This window comes from Lygodium microphyllum, chromosome 8, assembly GCF_053477565.2.
Source record: "Lygodium microphyllum isolate KBCC chromosome 8, Lygodium_microphyllum_v1.1.10, whole genome shotgun sequence".
Lineage (NCBI taxonomy): Eukaryota > Viridiplantae > Streptophyta > Polypodiopsida > Schizaeales > Lygodiaceae > Lygodium > Lygodium microphyllum.
In genome coordinates this window covers 48,513,149-48,526,392 of record NC_141142.1, presented here as the reverse complement: position 1 = coordinate 48,526,392, position 13,244 = coordinate 48,513,149, and positions in this window count along the sequence as shown.

Sequence of the window (13,244 nt, the reverse complement as noted above, 5' to 3'; positions counted from 1 at the left end):
TTTTCACAAAATTTACTTCCACCTCAATTCCATGAAAAAGTAATTAAACGGTGGGATTTTTTGCAAGAAAGAGATCGTGGATCCATCTCGCAATACGTTGAACGTTTTTGGAGTGCCTTACTACAACTTCTAATGCTTGAAGATGTTCCTAAGGCGATCCACAAGCGCAAGTTTATGCCTGGTTTGCTTGGTCACTTCTATACGGAAGTGAATATGTTCAAGCCAAATACTTTGGAGGATGCGATTTCTTTAGCGCATGATGTTGAAGACAAAATTTGTAGACGAGAAAAGCGACTGCAACAATTTTCAACTAATGGTAACTTTGGTACAAAGCAATTCAATTCTAACTTTCGAAGATTCAATCAAAATCGCTTTGTTCCTTCTTCTTTTTGTAAATCGTGGACTCAACCTCTTACTTTACCATCAAACACAAATTTAAACCCTAAGCCTTCTCTTCAACCAAATCCCAACATACCCAAATTTCCAGCCATTACCAATAATGTTTCCAAAGCAAAGTCTATAGTTTGCTACAAGTGTCAACAACTTGGACACTTAGCAGTGAATTGTCAATCCAAGAAGCAAGCTGTTCAAATCAATTACTTGGGAGTTACTAAAGACGAAGACCATGAAGATATGCCAGACTTCACTGAAGATGATGATGATATTAGTGATGTTTTAGATACTTTACCAGGTATGCCAAATCCTCATTCATTATTAACGATGAAATGTTTTGTGCATGGTCAAGAAAAGATTGTTTTGCATGATGATGGAAGTACGCATGATTTTATTTATGCAAAGTTGGTAAAAGAATTGAATTTACCTACTGTATAAATGCTGTTCCAACTCATTATTGCATAAATGCTGCATTCTTAGGCACTAGATACAATGGTACACAAGAAGTTCATGATTTAGAAATTAAAATTGGCGATTATGTTGAGTGTAGAAATTTCTTGGTTGTGCCTTTGCAAGCTAGTGATATTATTTTAGGAATGCCTTGGTGCCACAAATATAATCCCGACATAGATTATTCCACACATTCCATGGAAATTTATCTTAACGGAAAACAAATCACATTATATGGAATGCACACCATTCATAATTTTCTCATGCTTAGTCACACACATGCTAAATGTACATTAAGAAAATGTAGCAAACCATACTTAGTATGGGTGAATGAAATTAAAGCTAAGGAAAATTAGATGCATTCTAGGTATGCACAATTTCTTTCACAATTTAAAGATTGTTTTGTTGTTGATTTACCCCCTGGTTTACTAGCTACATGTCCTAAAGATTATAAAATAGATTTAATCTCAGGTTCTCAACCACCATGTAAAGCATCTTTTAGACACAATCTGATTGAGCAGAAAAAAATCCAAGCACAAGTTGAAGAACTATTGAACCAGGACTTATTAGGCCCAGTAGTTCTCCTTTTGGTACACTTGTCCTATTAGTTAAGAAGAAAAATAATACCTATAAGATGTGCATTGATTATCGTGCCACCCTAAACAAGATCGCTATTAAGAATAGATAGTCGATTCCTAGGGTAGACGACCTCATGGATAAACTACAAAGAGCCACTGTTTTTAGCAAGATACATCTCAAATCTGGATATCATCAAGTACGATTGGATACACTTGACATTTTCAAGATTGCATTTAGAACTCAATTTGTTCATTATGAATTTCTTGCTATGCCTTTCAGTTTGACCAATGCACCAGCTATATTTTTGAAGTATTAGAATTGTGTAATTGTTTTCTTTGATGATATATCAGTTTTCAATAAGAATGATAATGAGAATTGTGAACATCTATCTTTGGTTTTCAAATTGTTGAAAGAAAATCAATTGTATGCTAACCCTGACAAGAGTGAATTTTTTCAAATCCAAATTGAATACTTAAGTCACATTGATTCTTTTGATGGTATTCGTGTTGATCCTAAAAAGATATAGGCAATTTTAAATTGGCCAAATCCTAAAAATGTGCATGAGTTACGTTCTTTCTTAGGTCTTGCCAGCTTTTATAGAAAATTTGTGAGAATTTTTCATTGCTTGTATTACCTTTGACGAAATTGTGAAAGAAAGGTGTTGTGTATCATTGGTCTGACAATTACCAAAAGTATTTTAATTTACTGAAACATGCTTTAACACATGCACTTATTTTGCAATTACCTAACTTTACTCAACCATTCTTTCTAGCAATCACTGATGCTAGTGGATCAGGAATAGGAGATGTCCTCATGTAAGATTCACATTCCATAGCCTATTCTAGTTGCAAACTTAAACCCTTTGAACTAAAGTATTCTATATTTTTGATAAAGAATTATTAGTTGTAGTTCAAGCCTTACGTCAATGGAAATACTATCTAATGGGATCCGAATTTATGATCAAAACTGACCAAACAAAGTATCAAACATCTCCTTAGTCAGCCATAAATTTCTAACCGTCATATTAAATGGGTTGCTTTCATTCAAAGTTTTCATCCACTTATCCAATATCAACCTGGAAGAGAGAATGTTGTTGCCGATGCATTAAGTAGAAGGCCAAGTATCTATAATATTTTCGTTCTATCTTTTGATTACCTTATTCCTATGAAGGATACCTATGACCATGACCCCAGTTTTGAAGCTGTTTGGAATAAATTAGTTGCTAATAATTAGATTCCAATTGATTCTTTGTCTTATTCTGATGGATTTATGTTTTATGAGAAAAGATTGTGTGTCACTGTTCCAATTAGATCATTTGTGTTCCACGAAATTCATTGTCCTCCATATCAAGGCAATAGAGGTATTATTTCCACTTTAAGAATATTGATTAAAGATTTTTACTGGCCACAAATGGAATTTGATGTTTCTAACTTTGTTTCTGAGTGTTTAATTTGTCAAAGAGTCAAGCGACACCATGGTAAGCAATATGGTTTGTTAATGCCTTCACCAATTCCTGAACGACCATAGGAACATATTTAAATGGATTTTATAACCGGTTTGCCTAACACACAAGCTAATCATGATATGAAATGGACTATAGTAGATCGATTTAGCAAACAAGCATATTTTCTACCATGTAAGAAAACATTAACTACATCTCAAGTTGCACAATTGTTTTTGAAGACTATTTTCACTAACCATGGTTTGGCAAAAGTTATTATTTTTTATCGTGATTCTAGATTTTTCAATAAATTTTAGACTACTTTGTTTGCTAATTTGGGCACTAAGATTGATTTCTCATTTGCATTCCATTCTGAAACCAATGGGCAAATAGAAGCTACCAACAGTATAATTCTAGATCTTTTGCGTGCATACACAATTTTAAAAGCACAAACATAGGACACACACTTGTATCTACTTCAATTTGCATACAATAATACACCACACACAGTTACACATAAAGGAAAATTTGAAATAATTTATGGACATAGATTGCCTACACCTGTTACATCATTGTCAAACAAAGTTAAAGCTGCTGACGATATTGCCAATATGCATACTACTAGTTTTGCTGAAGTTAAAGATATGATTGCAAAAGCCGAACAATCATACATTAAACAAGCTAATAAGAAAAGAAAATCCATGAGTTTCAATGTTGATGATTATGTTTGGTTACGCATTGAAAAGAGAAGATTGCAAAGTGTTGAGAAACACCCTGTTGTTAAATTAGCATCTAGATTTTATGGACCTTTCAAAATAATTCACAAGATCAATGACAATGCGTTTAAATTAAAACTACCCCAACACTGGAAGATACATAATACTTTTTATATCAATTTACTACGACCTTTTAGAGGCGAATTACCTGTCCACCCTGTCTATGAAAATCCTCCTTTGTTAGAAGAAGAAACTGAAATCCTTGAACCTGAAACTATTCTAGGCACTGACTTTATGACCACTAGAATTAGCAGTAGATATTCTAGATATTTGGTTAAGTTTAAAAATCATCCTGTTGAAGAGGCCCAATGGATGCATGCCCGTGACCTAAGTGCTTACCCCTTATTGCTCGCTCCACATTGAGCTAATAGCAATTGAGGACAATTGCTATCCCACCCTGGGGGTATGATGCCATGAGGCATATTCCCCGGTGGATTTCGTGAGGTTTTGCGGTGGATTCCGTAAAACTAGAGGCATATTCCGTGGTGGATTTCGTGAGGTTTTTTAGTGGATTCCGTAAAATGTATTTGTTGGGCTCGTACACAAGGTGGATTCCTTGTGTGAGAAGTTGATGGGGACGTGTGTCCTTTTCGGGCATCAGATTAATTTAATGTGCACGTGGGTGATTCCATAGCGGGTGATTGCACAAAATACATATTTAAATTTCTGGACTTTTATGAGTTTAGAGTGCACTCATATTAAATTAAGGTTAGGACAGAGTTCCAACCTATTTAATTATTTTGTAACTGAAGACTACTAGGTATTCACTTTGTGGGTTTTATCTTATTATTTTCTAACAATTGTGAATGCTTCAATTGATGTGTAGAGCACGCAATAGTGGCATTGGCAAGCACCGGGCGATGACGTGTATTCAAATTACCTAGAAGAATTATTATTTTTGATGGGCACACATCTTATCACTAAAGGCACGACCTCAATATTTATTTAGGCGCCCTTAAAAATTAAAGCGTTTGACAAACATTTATTATTTTGTATGCTCATATGCATTCGATTTAAATATTTCATTATTGGACATTGTATTTGGGCACAGCCCCGACTTTTTGGATGCCCAAACACTTTATTCTTTATTTGGGCAAAAGCAAACATAAAAGCCAAAAGCATGCTAATTGTGAATTGGGCTATTTTTGAGCTTGGAGATTAAAAAAATTATAAATACATGCCTTGTGAAGTGCTCACACAAGGCATGGGGGGAGATTGCACCCAACTTGTCTTTTTGTTTCATGTCGTGCAAACCTTTCTTCTTGCTTTATGAGTTTTAGTAGAGTTCTTTGTTCTTAGGGACCTTCCTGCGCTTAGTACATACGCATACAACATCCGAATTGCGCACCAAGCCTAGAGCCATTGGCCCTTCCAATAAAGTTACCAGGATCTTCAATTTCAATTTTCATAAGAAAGAAAAAAGTTTTCCTTGTCACTTGATGAAAATCTTAAAGTCACTTATCTTTAATACCTACTATTAAGCCTAGGAAGATCTTGAAAATATCTTTAATACCTTTGGGTTTTCATTATCTTCAAAAAGGTTCTCATCATAGAGATTTATTGAGTTCTTTGGCTTCTCCTTCGATGGTTGCTTTAGTATGTTTTCATACCCTATGCCCTCAATGCCAATCCACTTTTGCACCTCTAAAAACTCTTCTCTTATGGATAATCCCTTCTTTTCATATTTCACAATCTCATTGATATATGTGTGTAGGGCCCTGGAGCTACTTGGAAAATTCTCCCCCTCAACATCTAGAGTTACTAGTGGGCATGGTTTATAACTTATGAAATCCTTATCAGTTTGCCCCCCATGTTGCTAGGATGGCTAAGCAATAATATTCTTTGAGATAAAAAGGATGTTGAATGTCATTGAGCAATACATACATTTTTTGTTGATAAGGTAGATAATAAATGCAGGGATATAATCCAAGGGGCCTTCTTCAATCTCTATATTCAATTCCATCTCCTCTTCTTCTATCTTTGTAATGTTTTGACTCTTGGAGACAACATGATCAAAACCTTGCACCAGCTGGTTCTCAATATCCTCTTGAAACATCATTGCCTTCTCTTTAACCTCCTTATCCATATATGCAACATCTTCACCCTTGCTCTCTTGCCCTTTCTCTGAATCCTCTATATATTAGAGAAACACAAGAAAACCTATGTCTTTGTGAATCAAAAGATACCACTGCTTATCCCTATGAAAAAGACAGTTTATTTCATGCCTTCTAAACTCTTTATCAATAAGATAATATCTGGTAATCAAAGTTGTCATGAGAGCATTGGTTGCTTGGATCACATCATTAAAATGGATATAATTATCAATTAAGAGAGACTCTGCATGTCTAGAATAGAACTCTCTATACTCCCTAAGCTTCTCATCAAGATCGTTGAGCAGCTCTTGCAAATTAAAAGGGACATTGAGCATCTCCCTAATGTACATAAATTTGGACGAGTTTCCTTTCTTATGTGTAGGAAATCAAAAAGCTTGTCATCACAATTATCCTCAAGCTCCTCTTGCTCCATTCCATCAAGGGAAAGCTTTCTCTTTGACATCCCCAAACACTGCAAAAATAAAAATTATGAAAGAGTACCCTTTATTAGCAAAAAAAAATTGAATAACTAGATTGTATGCCAAAAAACTTATCCTTCACGTGTGAAACACACGTTTAGTAAAAGACACCAAACAACAATACAACTTAATTTGTGTTTCATATGACAACAACTTAGCAAACCAAAATTTCAAATGTTACACAATCACATGGATTGAAATCAAAATTTTTGTCATGATTTGATAGTTTGACATAAGAAATGTGAACAACACTGCTAAGTTTGTGTTTATACGACACATTCACAAGCACTTTGATAAACCTATTGATGGGATGAAGAGAAAGAGAAAGAGAAAGAGAGGGAGAGGGAGAGGGAGGGGGAGGAAATGAGAGAGGGAGAGAAAGAGAAAGAGAGGGAGAGGGAGGGAGAGTGCATTCTCTCTCTCCCTCTCCCTTTTGCTTGTTTAATGTTTAAATCACTTTATTTTTTGCTTGTTTAGGAGAGAAAATGAGAGAGAAAGAGAGGGAGAGAAAGAGAGGGAGAGGGAGAGGGAGGGGAAGGAAATGAGAGAGGGAGAGAAAGAGAAAGAGAGGGAGAGTGCATTGTCTCTCTCCCTCTCCCTTTTGCTTGTTTAATGTTTAAATCACTTTATTTTTTGCTTGTTTAGGAAATGAGAGAGAAAGAGAAAGAGAGGGAGAGGGAGAGGGAGGGGAAGGAAATGAGAGAGGGAGAGAAAGAGAAAGAGAAGGAGAGGGAGAGGGAGAGGGAGGGAGAGTGCATTCTCTCTCTCACTCTCCCTCTTGCTTGTTTAATGTTTGAATCACTTTCTTTTTTGCTTGTTTAGGAGAGGAAATGAGAGAGAAAGAGAGAAAGAGAGGGAGAGAGAGAGAGAGGGAAAGAAAGAGAGGGAGAGGGAGGGGAAGGAAATGAGAGAGGGAGAGAAAGAGAAAGAGAGGGAGAGGGAGAGGGAGAGGGAGGGAGAGGGAGAGTGCATTCTCTCTCTCCCTCTCCCTTTTGCTTTTGGAAAGTGTTAAGATATATTGTGAGAGGGAGAGGAAATACGAGAGAAAGAGAAAGAGAGGGAGGGAGAGGGAGAGAAAGAGAAAGATAACATATGTTGGAATGATAGCATATCCATGATTATGGTAATGGCATCCACTTTACTTTTTTTATGGGTACCATTACATCGACTTCTTAAGGGGGCTAAAAATTAGTCATACCGTTTATAAAGTCTAATTAGGAGATTTAAGATGCACGATAATAGACTTATCGATAATGGTATGCAATGTGCTTTGCCATGGGCCACATACATTAGTGACTCTTTAAGATGGCTTAAAATTGGTCATGTCCTTCATAATGTCCAAGTAGGGGATCTAATTGTGATATGCATAATTCATTGTTTTTGTATTAACTTTATAGGCATAACAAATTAGAAATCATGCCAACTAGTCAACGGAAGGACTAAAAGAAAATGATACCCTAGCTAATGGTCATTACGGTACTTCATCAAAATGAATCCAAAAGTATTGTTATAGAAGAAGAATCCCTTAAATTGAGTATAGGATATTTTCTCTCAGGTCTTATGACTATGAGTAGAATTGATTGAAATAAATTTTATTACTATAGTTGGTAAATTTCATAGATGGCATTAATTTTAATACGCGATCCTAGGACAAAAAAACCACATTTCTAAGATGCTTTTTGTTGAGGCTGATTTATTATTAGACTAAGAGATCCTCAATGATGCTCATAAATGGATTACTTATACTCAAAGCCCTCTAGTGCAGTTTTTTACAATAACGAATAATTATCTACCGGGACAAACAAATCCTTGAGCATGATACAAGGCCGAGATATAACATCAAAAAATCTCTCAACTACTATGTACAATGCAAGATTTATGGTCAACTTGCAACTTGACGTACATCTCCATAAAGCTATCCATTTAAGCCTCGTTTGCTGTAATGTAGATAAGATGGAAAATGAAGAAGGTCTTATTGTTCAAGATCGTGAGACGTATCTTAATCAGCGTGTCCCATGTTCTTGCTCTCAATGCAAGTTGGTGATTAGACAAAAACGCCGATTGTCTATAGAACACGTACGACAATTTGGTGAGTTTCAATCTGAGATCATTGAGCAGGCGATTGTGGATTTTCAGCAAACGGTAATTTGAAGTTAATATTAATCATGCATTGTACTCGCAAGCTAATTGAAAACCATACACAATAAGATTGGGTCTTGTTGGCAAATTTTCTATCCAGGGGGGTGATGTCTCGACCCAAGGGGAGTGCACCCTTTGCGGCCAATTAGAAGAGTTTGTGGACGTGCGATGGATGGATTGCAGGAGCCAATCCACCACTCGCAAGGCCCATCTATACCGTCAATGCCAAAGGAGACAGACAACCTACCTACAATCTTGGAGCCTAAGATGGAGGCAATGATCGATGCATTGATTCCCATGGATGTTGAGACATCTGACCCGCTTAGAGAGGAAGCATCCATACCATTATATGATGGGTGCCAAGTATCTCAGTTGAAGACATTGCTTGCACTCTTAAGTGTGCAAGCAAAATACGGTTGGAGCGATACGAGTGTGACTGAGTTATTCAGGTACCTTGCACATAGGCTTCATTGAAAAAAAAAATTTACAGTATTATTGCAAACATTTGTGCTTTTTCAAGGTGTTTTATGATTTTTTTTCAGGTTATTGAAATATCATATATTACCACCTACAAATACCATGCCTGAGTCTCGTGATGATACATGACATGTTTTACGGAAGCTTGGCATGGACTACAATAACATCCATGCATGTATCAACGACTGCATGCTGTTTCGAGATGAATACGAGACTATGGAGACATGTCCAAAGTGTGGTGCTCACAGGTATCGACAGGACTTGCAAGGGCAAACCATCCCTCAAAAAGTTCTCAGACACTTTCTGCTCATCCCCCGCATAAACCACATGTTTCGCACGTCTGGCATGGCAAGCTTGACAACGTGGCATGTGCAGAATAGGTCCACGGATAGAGTTCAATGAATATCAGCGGATACGCACGCATGGAGCCACATTGACTCTACCTTCCCAGGCTTTGCGCGAGAGCCAAGGAATCTTCGGCTCGGTCTCGCCATGGATGGTGTGAACCCATTCGGTCTGCACTCGACTTCTTACAGTGTGTGGCCTCTGGTGCTTGTCAACTACAACATCCCTCCATGGCTTTCTATGAAGAAAGGACATCTCATCCTTAGCATGCTCGTCCCAGGCCGCTACAAAGTAAAAAATATGGATGTATATCTTCGTCCATTAGTCGATGAGCTTAAGATTTTGTGGGAGGAGGGGGTCACTGTGCAAGATATGAGCATGCACGATGGTCGGCGGTCAGCCAACATTCAAGCCATTCTCATGTGGACGATGCATGACTTTCTGGGATTGGGAGAGTGCTCAGGTGAGCAGACCTCCGTTGTCACTGGTAATATCTATATTTTATTTCATTCAATCAAGTATTCACTAGGTCGTGGCTCGCCTTACAGGTCTGGTTACCTCAGGTTATCATGCATGTCCATTGTGTGGGCCACAGTTAGACCCCCGAAGGTCACGAACCATGAAGAAGATGGTATATCAAGGACACGCTGCTTTCTTGCCGAAGGATCATGAACTCAGGGAAGGTTTTCTTGGACGACCTCCAACACGTATGAACGCTGCAAGCTGATACGAGCTGAAAATGGTAAACTCGGAATCACATCCAAATGGAATGCGATGGTTCTTAGTTTTCTTCGAGTTGCCATATTGGACCCACTTACAGGTCAACCACTTGTTGAATCCCATGCATATTTTCAAGAATGTGGGCAGCTTGCTATGGGACCACATCACAGGAAAGAGAGATACTATAGGGTCACGAATGGATTTGAAGGAGGTAGGTAAGATGGAGGCGCTTTGGCCGCAGTCGAGTGCTGAAGGGGGAGTGCATCTTCCTCGCACTCCTTGGGTTTTGTCCACCAAAGAAGAGCTCATTGTGAAGCAAGTAATCAAGTCTATCCACACTCCGACGGGTATGATGCGTTCTCTCAGGTCCGCATTTTCTAAAGATGACTAATTGTCGGGGCTAAAATCCCATGATTGGCATAAGATATGTCAGGTTTGTGAACAGAATGGATTGCAATTAGCGTGGGCATTTTGCAATTTGAAAAGTGGCCATTATTCATAATGCTTTCTCATTTGTGGCAGTTTGTCTTACCGATCGCAATCGCAGGATGCCTTACTCCAGAAATTCGCGGGGCCATTTACAAGTTGTCGACTTTGGTGCAATGGATCTCACAGAAAGAGATCAAGACGTCCTCTATTGAAACCACAAGGCGGGGAGCAGTGGAGATGGTCTCTCTTTGAGAAATACCTGCCCACTAGCGTGCTCACGATACAAGTCCACCTTCTTGTGCATCTTGTGGACGAAGTGGAGATTGCTGGACCTGTCCATACGCGATGGATGTTCTTCCGAGAGCGCTTCATGAAAACCCTGAAAGGCTTTGTGCGACAACGAGCTCGTCCAGAAGGTAGCATGGCGAAAGGTTGGTTGGTGTCAGAGGCGTTAGTGTATATCTCACAATGGCTACCAACGGTGGAACCAGACAATGAAATGCTATGGATGTTGAAGGACGATGATAGACTGACTGGAGATGTGGTGGTTGGAAATGGGGTAGAAAAAAGAATGGATGCCTCAATGGAAGAGAAGGTGAATCACTTTTGTATGTTGCACCATGCCTCCATGGAGACGTGGCTCGCCAAGTACCAGATTGCAAGGCAAGATCGAGAGGAAGCGCGAGCTGAATTCCGACGTAGTACGCGTCATCGACCAATTCGATATCCCGAAGGCATGGAGGAGATGCCGCGGTTTATGTCAACACGATGGTTGCATGGAGCCTTGACCGCAGCATCCAGCGAAGGGACAGAGGTCTCAATGGAGGAGTGGAAGTTCTCGAGGGGATGTAGTCCAAAGGTGATGAGGGGTTTAGAATATGTCATATCTAAATTTTATATGCAACATCTAATTTGAGTGTTTCAATGTACAGTGCAAAATATGTAGTGCAGCGTGGTCGCGCGGACGGCATTTTCGCATGGAGGGTATTGACAAAATGCACTCCACAATGGACTGTGGTGTCATGGCAAGGTTTGAGCAAGAGAGCCGGCGACGAGCAACGGATCCGAACATGGTTGTGGATGAGATGGAGTATTTTGGGAACTTGCAAAGTATTATTACAGTGGATTACCGTAGCTTCTCCATGATACTATTCGATGTGTAGTGGTTCAAAGTGGTACTTGGAGGAGCTGAGCAACAGTTCGACGAGGTCCATCTGGATTTCTCGAAATAGATTTCGAAAAAAAATGGACGGATTTGCGTGACACCTTTGTGTTGCCGGCCCATTGTGAATAGGTGCATAGAGTCATTTGCTTGCTAATTGTAATACGACATGGTTTATGTCACAATGGTTTGAACTCGCTTTGTAGGTGTTTGTGAACAGGTAATCTTCTATCCAAACCCCCGACAACCTCGATGGTGGTATGTTATACCTTCAACTCCTCGAAGTGCGAGAGGATATGATCAAAGCGATGTTCTGGGCATAGATGAAGATAATATGCAAATAGAGGGGTCGATATTACAAGGGGTGGAGGCCACCGCAAGCTTGGACCCCGCATCGGCTAACAATGATGGAAATACAGTAGTCCAAGAATTTTTTGAGAACGAGGTAGACTCGTTCTTTTGTGGTGACATGTCTATCGACCTTCCAGTGTATGCAGAGTTGTGTCAGGAGATTAACATGGGACCATAGAATACTTCATTCTTGGAGAATTGTATTACTCAATTTGTTGTTTAGATCTTCCATAAAGGTACATAAGATATGCATTTTAAGAGGGATTTTTCAAAAATGATCTATATTACTGTGCTTTGTATAGTTTAAATTGATTATTTTAACACCATTTTTTATCTGTGCAGGTGACATTTTCAAGATGAGTCGAGGGATGAGCGATGAGGAGTTTCAGGACATGATGGCACACATGTCTCCAGACCAGCTCGCGAGATTCAGAGAGATGACAGACCAGGAGCTGTCTCGTTCTTCGTCAGGGCGCTCTGCTAGATCTGCTTCAGCGCGATCAGATGCTTCAGCTTCGAGCAGACGATCTCGATGCTCACGAATTGGGCCAGAGGGAGGGACTGCATCGGGATCAGGAGGTGCTGCTGTGGAGACACAGATGTAGTGTCTATGTCTCGTCGTTCAGCTGGAGCTGCGTCACCTCCAGGATTTGTCACACCTGTGGGGACGTCTACTCCAGTTACTCCGGCTTTTGCGCAGCCGTCAGTAGAGGTGGCACCCCTTTTGGTGGCACCCCCTTTGGTGGCACCCCTTTGAGTGCCACTCCGAGAGAGGTTACCCCAGTCGGTACACCGGATGTAGAGGGGTCTCCTGGATATGCCCAGGAGTGTGGACGGAGATGGAGAGGACCCATCTTAGGCAGACTCCTAGGGGTTATGGATACCTGGTTGATAGTAGGTCAGGAGCCATCATCATGAATGATGAGGGGAGGAGGGTGATGGCTCGCATGAGAGAGTTGTGCCAACAAGTTTTTCGGCACAACGTCCTGGATCATTGGAAGAACATACCGGAGGGAGCAAGGACTACATAGTAGCATCCTTGTACGAGGAGTTTCCGGTGCCAGCCGCAGTAGATAGATTCTCTACGGGCTGGATGATGGATTGCATGTGTGTATACATGTCACATAGATGATCCGACGCACGCAAGGCAATCAAGAGTGGGGCTGCAAAGCCCGAGTGGTTAGATGCAGACGACTGGTGCCGACTAAGGAAGGAGGCTACAGATTTGCCAGGACGTTGGAGTCAGCAGTAGCGGGAGGCAGCGAGGGCATGACTCGAGGCCGGAGTGGTCCATCATCTTGGGAGTGGCAGCCACAGGACATATTTGGAGGACTTTGTAAGTTTCTCTTTTGTTTTACTTGTTTGTTTTTTTGAAATATTCTTTGTACTGACAATCATGTTTCTAGCAAT